Source organism: Gadus morhua, chromosome 13 (assembly GCF_902167405.1).
Source record: "Gadus morhua chromosome 13, gadMor3.0, whole genome shotgun sequence".
Taxonomy (NCBI): Eukaryota; Metazoa; Chordata; class Actinopteri; order Gadiformes; family Gadidae; genus Gadus; species Gadus morhua.
This window is the reverse complement of record NC_044060.1, coordinates 26,431,198-26,444,070: the sequence shown is the minus strand read 5'-3', so window position 1 is coordinate 26,444,070 and position 12,873 is coordinate 26,431,198. Positions and strand designations below refer to the sequence as shown.

Here is a 12,873-nt window from a genome sequence, read left to right as displayed (position 1 = left end):
ACCACTGAGTTAGAAGTAGCCTACTGACATGAAAATTAAACAAGTTAATCATCTGTGGAACGGGCAGGGCTCGAAAAACTCCTGCCAATGATTTTCAGAAACACTGAGTGGCATTGGACAGTAAGTACGTCAATCAAACGGTCGTACTGCACTCCCCCTCCCCCCGCGCGTGACCTCTTCGTGCACGTACTCAAAGCTCGTGACCCAGAGCAAGCTTCTGTTTGTTGTTATCCTGCGGTAGCTACTGGAGCTAGTTTACTAGTGTGGCAGGTTGAGTGTTGCTCCTCCTCCACTCAGGTGATTTCTGGTGGGCAGATTGCAGAGTGGTTTCACCTGTATAAGTGCTGCGCCTTCTCTGGCGCTCACACTGCTGCCTGGCACTCGTGGCGAGGACTCGGTGTGGCGTCCGTTAGTTGTTGGTTTGTTGTCGGTTGGTGTGGCGTGCTTCAGTCACTTGAAGGTGAGTAGGCATGACGCTACTTTCGTGCAACTTTATGATGACAAGCAGGTGCCCAGTGATCGCGAGTGTTTTTGTAACTTTCCAGCGTTGTGGCCGTGTTGTTCGGGGGCGGCATTGTGAAGAGTGAGGGGAGTGTGGCATCCGCTCTGTACTGTTGCCGCAGCCGGTGATCAGTTTCGGGGGCGTAAAGCTCTCTTCGTTCGGGTAAGCGTGCTCTTTTGTTAACCTGCTGGTTGTGTTAGCTTTGTGCTTAGCCGTCTGCTCTCTGTCCTGCTGTAGCTGTTGGAGCCGCAGCGGTGCTTTTGCTTTCCTTCCTCCTCCTGTGCTCTGGTGAAGCTGCCCTGCACGGCTCTGTGACGTAGCCTACACCTGGCGATCCCCAAACGTAAACCATCCACGGCCTCCGGTCCTGGGGCGGCCGCTCCGTCTTCTCCATCCACTCCGTCGTCTTCATCATCTTCGGCTGCTCCGGCACCGTTGCCTTTTTCCACACAGTCCGATGTGGCGGTTGCATTCCCACGCAGCGCTAAGTTTTTAGTCCCACCACAATTCTTATCGGTTTGGTTAATTGTCTGCTTTTCCTTTCATCTTTTTGTGTTTGTGTTCTTTAGTTTATTTGTTTGGGTTAAATCCTATACATACATATATTTTTGTGTTGCGTTCTGTTGACCCATTTGGGGTTAAGCATATCAATATTTTCTTATTATTTCTGATCTATTGCTTTGGGGTTCAACGGATTATTTTCTGTTTAGTTTGACATAGCTGTTGGGTTTGTGTATGTGTGTGTTTTATTATAGTCCTCTGTTTTAAATGATTGTCGTAACAACCTGAGTGTCTCGCCACAACAGTAGTGTAATTTTGTGCTTCTTTCTTGTGTTTCCAGGACAGGAGCTGGTGTAGCGGGCGGCAGGCTTTGATTTGGTTTGTAGTGGTTCTTTTGTGGTTTTGAGTTTATTTAGTCTGACCGCCTCGCTACCGCCTAGCTCTGTGCCTGTTGTATTTATTTCTACTTTGACTTGACACTTCATTGGTTGTTGAGGTCCCTGAGCTCTTTTAATTCTGCTTACCGTAGATAAATAAAATTACATCTTTTGTAAGTCCGTCTCTCATCCTTTATACCAAACGTGCAACGAATCTGTGTGACCTCTGGTTGGCCAAAGTACAGGGCCAAGGTTGTATTTCCTGGGGTGCAATTCCCCAGGTGGCGTTGTCGAGCAACTTTCCCCCCCCCTTCTCTCCATTCCGCCACACTAGCTAATCCACATTTGGACCTAGCGCTAGAATACAACCCTAAACACCAACCTAGCTAGCCTGCCCTGGCCCACTCTCGCGCATCTGTGTTCGCGCTCTTGTGTGATTGCGCGTCCATGTACTTGGAATGGGTGGAGTCAGAGTCAGCATTGAAGGAGAGGGGGTAGGACCATTTGAGTTGCGTCTTTTCAAAATCTGCTGGCGTATCGCAAATCACATATCCAACCTATAATCTAACTTTAGAAAAGTCATTTCGAGTCATCTGTCTCAAGTCTAAGTCAAGTCTCAAGTCATGAAGTCAAAGTCAAGTCGAGTCTTTTATCAGTGTTTGTCAAGCAAGTCTCAAGTCCTCAAATTTGCGACTCGAGTCTGACTCGAGTCAAGTCATGTGACTCGAGTCCCCCATGTCTGCTGTTTGCATTTGTGTTTTGTAGGCTACGTGACTGCAGAATGTTGTGTGTCAGTTCTGCCTGGTGCGTGGTTACTTTTTGCCCGAACGCAGTGCTTCTATCAGCGGTTCTGATGTTGCCCAAGGGTATTTTTGATGAGTGTGGAGGCTGTTTTCTAATGTTTATAACCCTGATGTTGTCCAGGGGTGTTTTTGATGAGTGTGGAGGCTGTTGTCCAATGTTTTGACCAGTGGCAGGCCTTTTTTTTTTTGGTGCAATAAACTGTTGAGAGATAAATAAACTATTTCTGACTTATCATACCTGTGAAACAATTGCATTAATTAGCGCGTTTAGTGCCCTCCGCCTTGTATTATCGTCTTTGTGCGTGTGAATGACGAATGGCGAATCCATAGCCTCAACAACAGGAACACAATATTGTAGATAATAATAAAAATACTACTACTAATAATAATAGTAATAATGATAATAATAAATAATTAGCCTAATACTAGTAAAGAAAAACGTGTGCATTTCTGCTGTGTTTGACTCCACTGCGTTAAAATATTTCTCAAACGAAAGTGCACCCCCTACTGGTGACCTGTGCCCCTCCAGTAGATGTGCTCTGGCGCCGACTCTGAAGGGACGCCCCCTCCGCACCCAGACCACGAATATGCTGCACTGCCTCCTTCATTTCAAGATCAACTTGAGGAAGCCCGCAAGACCATCCCTGATCAAGAAATTTTAATTGCAGAGCTTCAACAACACTGTTTGGGGTTTCAAATTTTCAAGGTGATGATAAACATATCATTTTATACAGGGTTCCCGGATTATGCTACATTTAAAGCTGTGTTTATGGCCCTGCAACCTACTGCAGAAAATATGGTGGGATGGAGTCAGGCTCAGCGACTTAAACATACTATGTTTAAGTATGGGGAGGTAATTCGTCAAGGCTTTACTGCCTCTAAATTGTCCACTATGGACCCGTTCTTTTTCTTTATGAATCTATACAAAACCTTAACCTTCATTATTGTTCATCTTTACAAATCAATACAATCTGAACTTGTATTGTTACCAGAGCACCTTATCATGGTCAATGTATCACATGATCAGTCCCTGTCAGACTTTGTAATCATTTCACATGCTCTTTACTTTAATATACCTGTGAGGTTTTTTATTACATGTATGTATAAGCTACGGGATGTCTATCTAAAGAATAAAGTACAATTGTATTACACATGTATGATGTCCTTCATAACTTTATAACTTGATATACAGGAACCAGAACAGGTTGGAACATCAGAAAACATTCCAAAAACATTGATAGGCACACTAGGTTTGTAAAGGTAACTTTGTACATAGAAGTTGGTATGGCGGAATAGAGTAAAATGGCCTGCTTGTATACTTTAAGCGTGGAAAAGGAACCAGAACATCAGAAAACATAGCCAGTGAGGTCTTGATATTCGGCCACAGCAACAGGCTCCAGCTCCCAACCTCTCTTCATCCCCTTAGTCTGCACTGATTTATTTTTCAAATTGGCAGCTAATACATTAAAGTTTGCCACCCTTGAACAAATCCCCTTGAAGGAAGAGGAGGTAAGACGGTTGGCTTGGACCTTATGCCAGGTCTTGCTATGGCTCTGTTCCCTTGTCTCAATTTCCAGCTGTATTGCAACAGCCTGAGTGACCACCAGGCCACCATAGTAGCACGCCTCATTGTCATCCAGGACAGTGTAAAATGAGCTTGGCTGTGATGGTAAGGGAAAGAGGTGATGATCATCAGCACTGGAAGACTGTGTTGCGTGGTATGTAAGCACAGATCCCCTTGGATGGTCTCCAAAGTCTGTTTTTTTCAGCCTTTCCTATTTGACTTAGGTTTCAGTGTAGGCTCTCTGCAAAGGCATTTGATGGAAGCGGGAGTGGCAAAGGACAGTAGAGGTTTGACATCACCCCTTCAGACGAGCGTTGCCTCTTTGGCGGGGGTGCGTTGGTCACCGGTGGTTTTAGCTTTGAAACACTCAGAGAGCTCACCGTTCTTGGACTGACCCCCAGGGCCCTTGATGGAACGTGCCAGGCTACAGGCAGTGACGTCTTGCTAGTAGTTAGGGGAACAGATGTGTAGCCCATCTTGGGGAAGTGAGTGAGAGTGTAAAGCAGCCTGATTAGATGATTGCACTGTCCCAAGCCAGCTTTGCAGTTGCACTGCATCTCCCTTATGAATGGCTGCTCAAGTGACAGCTCCACCTGAAAAGATAATCAAACTTTAGACACTTGACACTTCAGAGTTGCTATTAACAAATAAATAACACACACATATAAATATATATATACACAAACGTACACTGAGGGCCCTATCGTGCATCCGGCGCAATTGACTTAATCACTGGCGCATGTGTTGTTGCTAGTTTGTAACTGGCGCAGAGCGTTCTTTTCCCTCCTGGGCCACGCGTCGGTCAATTAGGGAATGATCTTGCGCCCGAAGGGGCGGCTCGGCGAAAAGACGAGGCGTGTCCTGGTGCTATCTTGCCGTTTCAGAAACCACTTGCGCCACAAACCAGAAAATACCTGGTTTAAAATTAGTGGCGCGTCGTTCAGATGCTATTTTAAGGGCGCATGCATAATGTTGCTTGTGCACCTCGCGCATACACTTTACTTCTCTCATCTACCTAGCCACACATTCTTGGTAAATTATTTGGGAAAGAACAGCTGATACAGCGGTAATAAGTTGTACTTTTAAATCAATGCAAGTGCAAATACCGAACAGCATATTTTCTTGACACAGACATCGTGTACATGCCCATAACTTTTAGGATTGAGTATTTGAACGTGAGAAAACATTGTTTTACCGCGAGTGAGTGTTAAAAAGAATGAATGAATGCGGGCGCGCGTGTGCGTCCGTCTGTTTAATCACACGCAAACTAAACACGTAACGCATAATAGCCCATGGCAATGTATATTAACGGGCGGACACATGCATATTAGGAACACAAGTCGATGACCATAATGCATACAATACTGATAAGAAACGATGTTTATGATGTATTGCGTATATCATTAAATAGGACTCAGTATTTCTGAAGTTGTGGAAGAAAACCTTATTCCCTGTGGGAATTAGGCCATATTATTTGGCCATAAACTGAGCCATTTGAGTTTTGAATTCATGTGCATCTGTCTCATCGGAGACTGCAGACGCGCTGTCAAAATATCAACTTGTCAGATTCAAATGCGCTCATGGCCCTTAAAGGGGATGGAAGCTCGCACTCTCATTGGTTTATTGCATGTTACGCCTAAACCACACCTACGGGTAATGAGGCTACTTCAGACCAACCCTTTTCAGATTTGCGCCGGGTGCGAGAGTAATTTTTGCGCCGGTAAACTAGCAACATCACCGTAGAACCGCCCACAAAGCTACTTGCGCTTGGTGCTTCTCACTTGCGTTTCAGACAGTTAAAAATATAGCCCATAATCTCATTGGTGGGCCAAATTCTCTGGGCGGTCACATGTCCCCATATGACGACATTCAGGGAAAATTCCAAATTGGCTCGTCTGAGCTGTTTTTTTTCAAAGGCAGACCAGGATACCTAGTGCTCGTTTTACACATAACGCAATTTTTAGCTAAAAATTAGTTCCCCTAGCAGGCTAGGGGAACTCATATTAATGTTAGAACACCTCATAAAGGGATATTTTCATGCCATGCGACCTTTAATACATGTGAATTCAGTTTCATCTTCCAGTTTCTTTCAACATTATGCATTCCTAGCTTTCATACTCCCAAAATTGATAAAAACCACTGCTTGTGCTATATCATATGTTTTTTCTTTTATTTGTATCATATACAGCTCATTTCCTCTACAGCTCTCACAAAAACTCTAACTTTCCATAAGTCTAAGGGAAATCATCATTGCTTTGTTGCTTCAGTGGCAGCAGTCATCGACGAATGTCTGTCGAGGGTGCAGTAAACGTTCCCATGGTGACAGCAAGCTAGATGTTGGCCAAAGACTTTGTTTGTGCGGGTCAATATGGGACAATGTGGGATACCAATTTATGGTAGTCTAAAATAAATAAAAAATATATAAACATTTCTATTCTGCCCCTTTGCTTATAACATTACTATGCTTTGCCGTCTCGTTGATTCAGTAGCACATAACAGCCTGCAAATAAAAACGTAACAAATCTATCTTATTTAAATGCAACTGTCCCCTATGCATAGACTGGGAAGCCTCCTTTTGAGCAACACATCTCGCATTGTCTGTGTTGTTTCACGTCGTATTCACCTCTTCCGTAATGGAAATGGAAAAATTCCTTCCTCCATGTGTGCTGCCCGACTTGCATTGTTTCTTGTTGGTGGGCATGCCCTTAACCTGCGTCCGCGTCCCAGTTTGATTGACATGATCAAACAGCTTGCCCGCTCCCTGATGACAGCCCTCACCGCTTTCTCCGCACGCAGCTATTTGATTAATGCTAGATTATAAAACATGCATTTCAAAAATCGAGTCTGACTGTCAATAACAATGCGGGACAACGTCTCAATTTGCGGGACGTGTACAAAAAAATGGTAATGAGTGACTTTCCCGCACAAAGCGGGACATCTGGTCACCCTAGCTCCACCAATCAAAGACGTCATGTTACACTTTAGGATTATGGGTAGTGTAGTGGTTTCAAATGCCATAGCGAATTAAACATGTTTTTCTATAGTTTCACAATATAGTGGTGCGTGATAAGTATACTTTGGATGGTTACGATATTATTGCTTTTTATTAAAATTAATGGGATTTTTACTTCCGGAACCGCTTTACAGTAATTCAACGAGACTCATTAAAATGAATAAACTGTATATACGTTTATTGGCGTTACTTGATTTACCTCATGATGGCAGCTGTGTGACGTTACCGCAATGAGGAGGACATTGTTGCTGATTTATTATCTACGCCATTTTCTAGGTTAACTTTATATGAAGTTAGTTAACAGGAAGTTAATAACAGGAAGACCGACAGAGCTAAAATTGGTTCAGAGAACGTAAGCTTTGAAAGGCATTTCAACTCAAACTATCGCGATACCCTTGAATGACGCGATTAGTCAAGCAGCTAACGCTTTACTTTTGGGATTGTTTGATTAGTCTGCTGTCATGCGTTTTGCACCCCAGCCCGTTGTCTATATGTATACATATATATGTCTATATATTCTACTGAAATGCATACACAGCATGTGTGATGATGTGATTATTTGTAAGGAGGATTTGCATTTTGCTTTAGAGCTGTTTTTCAGTTTGTGATAATTCACTCTCTCTGTGTTTGCCCGTTGCATTGCTAAGGCTGGACTAGGGTATTTGTTTTCCTGTTATTTGGGGGTCCGAAGGCCAAGGTCTAAGATTCATGGTTCACTACTAGTTGTGTAATCCCAATTGTCGATTTGTGTGTCCTTTCAAAATCCATGTGTGTGTTATGTGTGCACTGTCTGCTGTGAGGTCTCTGGAATTTGATTTTGAGATGACAAACATGGAGCCAAGCTAATTAAGGTCTCAGCTAATAAGTTTACCTCAATATACTAAAACATTATGGCCCATTCAAATATTTGGGTTACGGACTCACTGAAGACTGTGGACAGAAGCTAGTTGTTTAGTTTCCTTCATAAACAAAAAATCCAGTGTTCCAAAATATAAATGAATGTATCAAAAAGCTTTTAGCAACCTAGAAACTTAGCATAGCAAACCGTTAGCATACCATAGCGTTTCTGGTAATGGCCTGAGTGGCCTCTCACAGGAAATTGGCCTAATCAAGGCCAGTTGGACCATACCACCACCATGTGAGAACATTTCCTGGCCAAGGCTAGATGGAATGAACTACTGCTCCTTACTGCGGCAGAAGTCAAATTCCAACCATCAGTTTGCTGGTTAGTGTGAGGACAGGGAGAAGGGGTTTCACTTTCTCACATTTCCCTCCTCCTCTTGAGTCTTGCCAACAGGGTGGCGAGACAAAAAAGAGGCTCAACACTGGTTCACAGAGCCTCTAACACATAGACAGACTCCGACGGTTCCTTCTTGGTGGACAGACTCCGACGCTCGGTTATGGATGGACAAACTCTGACGTTTCATTATGTGTGGACAGACTCCAACGCTTCTTTATGGGTGGACAGACTCTGATGCTTCGTTATGGGTGGACAGACTCTGATGCTTTGTTATCGATGGACAGACTCTGACGCTCCAAGATGGGGAACTCTGACAGTTCCTCAACCTCTCCTAGCTTGGGGATAGCCGCCCTGGGCCAGGTCACAGGCGCTACTGGTACAGGTGCCGGGGCCGGTGCAGGTGCATGTGGAGGTGCCATGTCGGTGCTGGAGCTGGTGCAAGGTGCAGGTGCTCGAAACGGATCAGGAGCTGCATCCGGACATTCCTCCAGCGCTGCTCCTGCTTGGAAGACCGACATGGTCACCCCGAGTAATTGGGATACGGACTCACTGGACTGGAGAGTGTAGACAAAAATGAAAGGTGGCAATCCCATTTGGAAAAAAAGTGAAGATTTATTTCCTTCAAACAAAACCAAAAATAAATAAACAAATCAATCCACGGTTCAAAATAGAAATAGCAATTTAGCCTAGCTTAGCATAATCATAGCATAAATTGGCATGGATTACTTTAGGGTGAGCATAACATAACCTAGCGTTTCTATTACTGGCCCCACGTCAAGCCAGCACCTATCCTCACTCAACTCAACACAAAATGGGGGAACATTTCCTGGCCAAGGCTAGATGGAATGACCTACTGCCCACAACTGCGGCGGAAGTACAATTCCAACCATCAGTTCGCTGGTTAGTGAGACAGTGAGAAGGGGTTTCACTTTCCCACAGGGGGCCATATTTGAAAAATGAAAATACCTCAAGGGCCGACTGCCTCTCCAGTCATATTTGGACCATAACAATGTCACATACAAATGCATTGCATCTCGTCTTTTTTTTGCAACTACATGCAATAGTCTTTTGAATTCAATTTGACGGTAACAATGTTACGGTACGGGAAACTGGGATCCAAGTGCTGGACAGTGCAGGGAGGTGGAGACAGGGTAAGGGTAAAGGAATTTAATGGTTGATCGTTCGGGAAGTCAGGTGGGCGGGGGTCTGGTACCGGGCAGGCAATCAGGTGGACACGGGCTAGACAGTGGACGGGTAGTCAGGCAGGCGGGGGTCTGGTACCGGGAGGGCAATCGTGCTGGCGGGGGCTAGGCGAGGGACGAGTAGTCAGGCAGGCGGGGGTCTGGTACCGGGAGGGCAATCGTGCAGGCGGGGCTTGGCGAGGGACAAGTAGTCAGGCAGGCGGAGGTCTGGTACCGCGTAGTCAGGCAGGTAGAGGGAGAACTAGAGGAGGGGAAAAGGGATTACCAGAGGGACAGGGAATTCAAGCAGGACTTGGCAATAGAGCTGGTTTGACGATACGAACTTGCTAGTAGTGAACGACGAACTGGCGCCGGCTGATAGGAGATCCCCGGCTGAAGTAGGGAACGTAGATTGGAGATTACCGACAGGTGGGTTGAGGGAAGGGGGACCAGTTACGACCTACAGCCCCTAGAGGTGGGTGTTGGACCGTGTAGTGGGACGTGGCGTAACAGTACCCCCCCCTCGACGGACGCCTCTCGGCGGACGCCCCACCACAGCCGGGTGATCTTGGAGATAGTCCTGGATGAGTGATGGGTCCAAGATGCGGCTCCGGGGAACCCAGGAGCGCTCCTCAGGACCGTACCCCTCCCAATCGACGAGGTACTGGTGACCCCGCCCACGGCGCCGCACATCCAGGAGTCGACGGACTGTCCAGGCTGGATGATTATCAATCACCCTAGGCGGAGGTGGGATGGGTGGGGACAATGGGCTGGTAGAGACTGGCTTGATCTGAGAGACATGGAAGGTGGGGTGGATGCGGCGGAGTGCAGGGGGGAGATTCAGGCGAACCGCAGAGGGATTGACCACCTTGGAGATGGTGTAGGGGCTGATGAAGCGTGGGGAGAGTTTGGGAGGAATCCCCTTCAAGGGAAGATCCTTAGCCCGCAACTAAACCCCTTGTTCGGGGGCGTACTGGGGCGCAGGTCGACGCCGCTTATTAGCCTGAAGTTTGGAGCGAGAGAATGCATGGAGTAGTGCAGTGCGAGTCCGTTTCCAGATGCGCCGGCATCTGCGCAGATGGGTTTGGACAGAAGGGACTGCAATCTCTTCCTCCAGATCAGGGAACAGGGGAGGTTGGTAACCCAGGTAGGCCATGAATGGGGATAACCCCATGGATGCGTTTAAAAGTGTGTTATGGGCGTATTCAACCAAGGGCAGCTGAGAGCTCCAGGTGGTGGGGCTGGCGTGGGTGATGCAGCGGAGTGCCGCCTCCATCTCCTGGTTGGCTCGTTCCGATTGGCCGTTAGATTGGGGGTGAAAACCAGAGGAGAGGCTGGGAGTGGCGCCAAGAGCCTTGCAGAATGCCCGCCATACCTGCGAGGTGAACTTGGGACCCCTGTCTGATACAATGTCTGCGGGGATGCCATGCAGGCAGAATACATGTTTGACGGGCGGTGGTGATCTCCTGCAGGGACTGATCGTGTTGGCCCAGGAGAGCCCCTTGGTGGGAGATCATTCCCCTGAACGCCTCTGTGTCAGCTGGGTTCATTATGGCCAGTTCGTACTGTTACGGTACGGGAAACTGGGACCCAAGTGCTGGACGCAGGGAGGCGGAGATAGGGTAAGGGTAAAGGAATTGAACGGTTGATCGTTCGGGAAGTCAGGCGGGCGGGGGTCTGGTACCGGGAGGGCAATCGTGCTGGCGGGGGCTAGGCGAGGGACGAGTAGTCAGGCAGGCGGGGATCTGGTACCGGGAGGGCTATGATGCAGGCGGGGCTTGGCGAGGGACGAGTAGTCAGGCAGGCGGAGGTCTGGTAGCGGGTAGTCAGGCAGGTAGAAGGAGAACTAGAGGAGGGGAAAAGGGATTACCAGAGGGACAGGGAATTCAAGCAGGACTTGGCAATAGAGCCTGTTTGACGATATATACTTGCTAGTAGTGAACAACGAACTGGCGCCGGCTGATAGGGGATCCCCGGCTGAAGTATGGAACGTAGATTGGAGATTGCCGGCAGGTGGGTTGATGGAAGGGGGACCAGTTACGACCAACAGCCACTGGAGGTGGGTGTTGGACCGTGGCGTAACAAACAAATGCAAAAGAGAAAAGATAAAGTGTCTTTCACAATATGCAGGTCACAACAAACCAAAAACAAGCCCAGAGAAATAGTGTGTCTTCCCAGGTTCATTAGATAAGACTAAGCCACAAGATGAGATTAGGTCTCTACAAAACAATCTCTAGAATGAAGTTTTTTGCAGATCACACCACACAAGGAACAAGCAGTGAGAAATATCCTATCTGCCCAGCTTAATTTGAGAAGACATAAATTAGTTTCCAATGACTACTTTTTGGCCGTACCAAAGTAACATGAACTGCATTAGTAAAGTAAAATAACAATATATTATTTTGTTCAAATGGCAGTGTATCCAAGCCACAAGGTGAGAATAGGTCTCTACACAATAATTCAGTGTTTCTTTCACATCTGTATTGTACTCTACTGTACTGTACTATTCCCTGCGGTCTCCCTGTGAATTTGTCGTATGCATCATCATTAGTTGTCTGGTAGGGTCTCTTCACATTCAATTCTTTAACAACAACAACACTCTGTTTGAGAATCAGGCTGACGCAATTGTGTCTGCTTTCAGCAAAGAAATATTGTAATTTCCATCACTCCTGGAAGTGACCCTTCTCATTATCCACCTTCCTCTTTTTAGCTATAGAGCGGCCATGAGGTAGGAATATGTCAATGCTAACGCTTATTAGCCTGTGGCAGGGAGGGGTCTGGGAGGGGTTATGGGGGTCGCGTGTGTGGCTAGCCGCTAGAACCGAAATGGTGCTGCCACCATGAGGTGGAAAGCAAAATTGCATCCTGTACTTCCGTTTGGCAGCTGGCGGGTCATATATAATTCCTATCATAAGGGGCCCGCGGGCCAAGATGGGTACGAGGGCCAATTTGTGCTTGGTTTAATAGCCGTGCTTCTCACATAAGTCAACTTCCCCACTATACTGTAGCATGCCCTACTGCCAGCATTTATTATTAAAATAATTGTAGATGTTTTCACTGATGTCTTATTACCTTTTCTTATTTATGACACTCGTTATAAAACCATTTCAAGAAATGTATGCATTATTTGCTGTTCTGAAACAGATCAAGCCAAATCAAAAAGTTACGTCATCCTTTTTCCCTGAAGGATAGCTGACTCTAGCTACAAGATACAAACAAGGGGAGGCCCTAGTATCTGACCCAGGGGACATGAAAGGTCCTCATTACAAATATACCCTCTATACGACTCAGTGGAGCATAGACATGGGAGACATGCAATCGAGTATAGACTGGAAGCATGGCCCATAGCCTCATTTACATGTAGGCCTACTTGCAAGTGTATTACTTTTGTATGTATGGTTGTTTGCAGTATATTAGGCCCATATCTGTGGACAAAAGAATGTCTGTGGATACAAGAATGAACAAATGTAAATGAGATTATGGATAACATTTCATAATTGTTTTAGTATGGATAATATTCCTTAATGGTTCATATGTTCTTGGCACAGAGATTTTGAAGGCTGTGAATGAGTCTCGACATGTAGAAGAACGCAAGTATCGTGGACTTCCTGTAGAGTGCAGTGTTTTCTTCTCTTTTGCCTGCTCCTTCTCAACTGTTTGAGTTTATCTGACCAACTATCCGACCTTCACAT

At 46.2% G+C, this 12,873-nt stretch overlaps 1 long non-coding RNA gene across 1 annotated transcript; it reads left to right on the top strand.

Moving 5' to 3' along the window:
* Nucleotides 1–246: 246 nt before the first annotated feature.
* LOC115556576 (uncharacterized) lies at nt 247–1,557 on the top strand. The gene is made up of 2 exons (XR_003979085.1): nt 247–664; nt 740–1,557. It is a non-coding gene; the product is annotated as an uncharacterized LOC115556576 (long non-coding RNA).
* Nucleotides 1,558–12,873: the final 11,316 nt, after the last annotated feature.